Below are 6,282 nucleotides of genomic sequence, written 5' to 3' on the forward strand. Positions count from 1 at the left end.
TTAGTAAGTCAATATCATATGTTGTTTTTTTTAAATATCAAAATTGTGTGTTATCCCAAAACAGAAACAGAGTTTCTTTTGACGGAGTAGCTCAGCATATTGTAAAATATGATTATTCGGTTTTATGGGAAATTATTATTGAGCATAAGTGTTTATCTGCAAACTCTAACTGGAATAAGCATTTTCCCATAATATAAATTATTCCTGTAAAATTAAGAGTCTACATAAAAGAGAATATTGCCCTGTGTATGCTATCAACTGTAAAGCAAGCCTTTAACAGTTTCAGTTCACAGTACAGTATTTTACATATGGAGTAGCTAAATCCATATATTAACCTTTTAACAGTTCACATGCATTTGTTGTTTTAAATGTCATAGTGTCCTTTATCTTTCAAATATCTTGAGGGCATTTAAATGTATTCCCTAATGCACATTATACAGTATGTTGTATCATGTATATCGATAGACAAGCCTGTGCTGTATTTTTCAACCACATCTCATCTCCAAATGTGTGGTGTTTGTGGGGTGGTGATGGCTTAGTGGCCTAGTGGTACGCCTTCCAAACAAAAACAAGGTACTTAACCCTGTTGTTAACCCAGTTGCTCCAGGGAGACTGTCCCTGTAGTTAGTTCAATGTAAGTTGCTCTGGATAAGAGTGCCTGCTAAATGACCTGTAATGTAATTTGAGCTATTTAAAGCTGCTATAATCAATATTTGTACTGCCCATGCAAGCTGCATGTCTCTAGGGATAACAATGTTGGTCTGCCGGTTCACCACTTTAAGCCAGACTGAAATATTTCAGCATCTATGAAATCGGTTGCGCTGAAATTTGGTACAGACATTTCTGGTACCTGGAATGAAGATGAATCTCACAAATTGTGCCCATCCCCTGAGGTTGCCATTTTTGTGCTTTTTGTGAAATGTCTCAGAGAATATTGAAAGATGGTACAGATGTCCAAGGTGTCCAGCAAAAGAAACCAAATGACTTTGTCAATCCGCTGATTTTTCATCTAGCGCCATCATCAGAAATACATGTTTTATTAAAAATGTGTAATATGATCAAATACCTGCATAACCAGCGACATTCCCACCAGACTCACCAGTAAATTGGTAAATTTAACTAATTAAATAGATGGTGGACATGGTAAACATTATGCCTAAACACATGGATGTATTATAAGAACTGGATACCGGACCCAAAGATGACACCTATTCAATCCAATGAGAATAACTCGACTGGTGCATACGCCAAAAAATGTTTATGGTTTTAAAAATATAAATAAAATGTCCACATTTGATTGATTTTCTTTCTTGACATGAGCAGCTCTACCCCAAATCTGAATATATATATATATATACTTCATCAATGGAGAGACTGCCATTTTAAACCATTTATTCCTTCATTCAGCTGGGAAAACAATCATCATCTCATATCTAAATTTGATTCCATTCTTCCTGTAAGGGTGTGTTGCCACGGGCTAAGTGCACTGTTGTGTAAACAAGACCTGTGAAGCAACGGGATAGATAACGAGAGTGAGACAAGCTCTGCGTAAGTAAGCCTGTGCTTTGTGTTTTTAAAAAGACAGTGAAGAGAAAATAGCAGCCTGGGAGACTAAAAGTAACCTCTCCACCACAGATGGCCCCCACGCTTTCCGCCAGTGGGTCAGTGGGTGAGGGAAGAGTGGAGGGGAGTGGAGGCGAGAGGAGAAGCTATGGCCGTACTCCACTATCCAGGGGAGAGTGTGGGCGACGCAGGCAGCAGGAAACAGAAAGACAAGGACTTCCAAGGCCAAGTGGGCCGAGGTTTGCTGTATACACTGCTAAAAACAGAAGTGATGACGTTCAGAGGTCAGCCGGCTGATTTGTCATCAGCTATTTCAGCACAGTTAAACAACTGACGAGGGAGAGGGAGAAATGTTGACATCACTGGTGCATGCTCACATCACTTCTTGCCCCCGCATTCTTCAGATCTGTGCAATCATCAAGGCCGTAAAATCAAACAGTGTTTCCTGGATTTAAGGTTGCGCCATATTTGGTAACCAGGAAAATACTCGGTCAAAATGGCTGAATACTTGTGTGATAGCACCACCTGTAGGTGGTCTCTGGTTCTGCTTCAGAGTGTATCACGTCTCATCTCCTCTGTTCTGTCTGATCTGTGAATCTGTCCTCTCTGAATCATGGTAAATTCAATGGTACCATTTAAACCTCGTGAATAAAGGATGAATAACTCTGATGAGCCAATGATGAACTTTGAGATGAACTCTTACTGTAACGTTAAATACAGTGGAATAACTTCGACACAAATGTGACTAATGCTGGACTGAGGAAGAGAGAAACATTTCTGACATTTGACCTTTGACAGGAAATGATTGTACCGCCCTGAAATGCAATGTTAGGGTTTAACTAATTATGTACTTCTGTCTTTCAATGTCATAGAAAAATTGACAAACACCTCTCACACACCTGCTCTCTACAAACAATTATTTTGCTAACATATAGAACCTGCTAAAGCTATACTGCACATGATCTGTGCAGTATCATTGAGCCGCCAGCAGAGAGCAAATAAGACTTTTGCTTCACACTGTTGCTGTGTTTGCTGTGGCAGGCACTGGAAAAATGAAGACTAGTGAAAAATCTACAAAATATTCACTGTATACAAACAAATTAGATACATTTAATATCAGTCAGTCACTTAACAAATTCCAGCTCCTCCAGAACACCATTGCTTTTTGTAGTGATGTGTTGGCTGTGGGTGTGCTAACCATTAAAGCACAATTTAAGCAAGAATATAAAGGGACCCTACCTTAAACCTGAGCTTATACCTTAAATGTTTCAGGTGATATTATGCTAGCATGCTGCATATTTCTAAAAAAAATTGTGTTGAGTCAAAAAATCATCGAATTCTTAACAACAAAATAAGGGCTGCTTATTCACAGGGAAGAGAGCTGGGGCTCCCAAGGGGCGCTCAATAAATGTTTCCCCTTTGGCCACATAGTGGGTTATTCCGGCCCTGACGTAAAGTGAGAATTTTTTGATATGATTTAATTTAGCTCAAACTCAAGAAGGGCATTTCATTTTGTTACAGTATATGGAAAAAATGACACATTTTGGATAAAGGAGATATTTTGTACCTGCTCTTGTCAGCTTGTATTTGTTGAGAACACAAGAAGTTTAAGAGGAGTGTATTAATAGAATAACTTATAATAATATAATTATTATAATTTTTTTTTTACTAGTAACGTTTATTGGGAAAAGTTAAACCCACACACTTTCCAGTTATTATTTCTCTTCATGTTGAATATTTTTCTTTTTTAAATTGTAGTGAACAAAAATCCAAATCCTTTAGTTCTCTGTCTTTCACCTCCTCATATGCAGGCCACCATCACTTCCACGCACCCACACCCATATTCAAACACAAACCCCTACACAAGCACATCTTCATCTCTAACCTCACCCACTGCCCGCCACCCCCTCATCAACTCATCAATTCTATGTATGGGACAGAACAAGAGCCGAAACAGTGTGGTTATGAAACCATTAGTACCCAATAAAAATAATAAAAGTCAAAACATTCAAAACAAACATACACAACAAACAAAAAATAAGTAACATACACAGCAAATATAATATAAAAACCCATAACACTGACACTAGCAGCCGTAGTTACCCAGCAGCACGTCATCAGAAAGCTACTTATAATATAGATTGATGAAAAGACTCACAGGCATGTCTAGCTCCATGCCTGCCCATTCACTTTTAGCCAAGGTGACCATTTGGCAGCCTCTGAATGAAAGTTGTTTTTTCTATTGTATGAATTATTTTGATTACTGGCTGCTATATGTCATAGGTTGGAGGGTTTCTTTTAAGCCAGCTCAGTGTTATTGTTTACTTGGCTGCTCCAAGAAGTATATGCAATCATGGAGTATTAACAGTGCTTAACAATGTTATCATCCAGTACAGAGGTCACATTAGTAATAGTAACTCCAACTACACCACCCACCTCCACCATACCCACACAATGCTGTTCAAAGGATTTGTGACTCAATCTAGAACCTTTTCTTCAATGTAATCCATTTATTTCTTGCCTCTTCTCTACAAAGATAAAAAATACTGCCCTCATGTGGCCAAAAAGGTCGAGACAAGAAACCATCAAATTAGTCAAGCAGTCTTTTAGTCTCTATAATAATTTAACAAGAATAACACATGTTCATAACTATGATGTACTTTTTCTTTTGTCTTGATTTTGAATTTTGATTATATTTAGAAACACAGGTTACACAGGCCTTGGTTATTGTTGCTAAATTCAGCTGCAAATTGGATTTGCATCGAGCTTGACCTAGAGCCAAGCCACAGGTTCCTTGGAAAGTTACCCAGGTCATTGACCGGAGGTGTTAAATAAGAATGCTTCTCACACACAAACAAGAGAGTCAGAAGCTTTTAAAGACATAGCCTTCTGTTTGTGTCTTCAGATGAGCATTGGAACAACTAAAACTAAAGTTACTATAATGGATTTAATACATTGATTTTACATTTACAATTGCAGTTTTTGGAACAGACACAATAATTGCTGGGTGTTAGCGAATCACAATTCAAATTAAATGTATTTATATAGCCCAATATCACAAATTAAACATTTGTCTTTACAGACGCATTCTGTCCTTAGACCCTCGCACCACACAAGGAAAAACTTCCTAAAAGAAACCCCACAATTAAAGTAGGACAAATTGAAGAAAACCTCAGAGAGAGAGACAGAGGAGGGAACAGGCAAAGAAAAAAGACACCAGCAGAAACAGAAAATTCAAGGTATGGTAAAACATTACAGAAATGAGTGTCAAAAATGTCATTCAATGACTAATCTCTTTTTTTTTTTTAAATAGTTCCAGCTCGCTGCGGAATATGTTGAATGATTAAAAATTCTGATTTTTGTGTTGATTATTTTGGTTTAGTGTGTATGAGTGTAATGAAATGCAAAATGTAGTTTTTGGATATTAACTTTTACCAAAGTTTTAAAAATAAATTTAAATCCCGACAACAATGCAGCTACAGTGCAGGACATTCATGCAACATATGCACACATGCTTCAACATCCTAGAGTAGACAGTGGTTGCAAAGAATGACATCATTGAAACTGGATGCTCCATTTACACCAATTATACCTGACATGCTCTCGTCTTCACTTCTCCCTATGTCTCTCTCTGCGTCTCTCTAGTTTCATGAGAGGGTCTGGTTGTTGTTGGCCACTGGAATGACCAGGACCCCACATGATGTCATGTCACACATCCCAAAATGTACACACGATAACATTTTGCCTTAAAGACACCCACAATGTCTTTATTGAAACCTGTTATAACAGTCATCAGTATATATTCCCTTATCGGGTTATTACCTGTGAATAAATGAAAGTGACAATACAATTCAAAGACTTAAAAGTATAGTGTGTAACATTTCCACATTAAAATATCGAAAAACAACTAGACTTGTGTTATATATTTTATTGAGTTGTTAATCAAGGTAACGGTCCATTTTATTTGGTCGCCTGTAACGGCGACATAAGCTGTCATAAATGTACTTTTTATCCATGTTTCTACTGAGAGACCCCAAGTAGCAGAAGGAGAACATTCATCTTTGATGTAATATATGTAAGACAGTAATGCAAAATCAACACAATGTATTTTTTTAAAGAAATATTCCTCTGACAATCAAGATAAGTCAAATTATTTGGACTTACATTTGGTGAATTGAAGTGGTGTAAATTAACCAAGTGGCAAATATAAGGAACTTGTACTATAGTTGTCTATTTAATTTCCATGTGAATTGATTCAGTTTATTTGACACATGGACCATTTCCCTGCATTGAGTACATTTACTATTGACACTTTAAATACATGTATTAACAACATGCTTTTACAGGTGTATGCAGCTCTTTTACTTGTTAAGGAATAAGTGTGTCTCGGTGAGCTGAATACTTTTCCACCAGAGGGAAAACTATAGTTTGATATAAATGAAGATAAATATAATACCATTTGAGATAAATTAAATAGATTGAATAACATGACTTACATTTCCTCTTGTAAAGCACAACTGTAACTAATGAACTCATTAGCAATGGCTCCATTCCATTTAAGTGTCCCAGTGAGGCATTCTGGAATGCATTGGAAGGCAATACCCCCTAAATTAAACACAGCCATAATGTTATTATTATAGCCTAAATAATGTTATCAATTACACTTGTGGTTTTCATCCTATGACAAGGATATAAGTATGTTGTTAAACATGTCAGTAT

The sequence above is a fragment of the Cottoperca gobio genome, chromosome 22 (assembly GCF_900634415.1).
Source record: "Cottoperca gobio chromosome 22, fCotGob3.1, whole genome shotgun sequence".
NCBI classification, from domain to species: domain Eukaryota; kingdom Metazoa; phylum Chordata; class Actinopteri; order Perciformes; family Bovichtidae; genus Cottoperca; species Cottoperca gobio.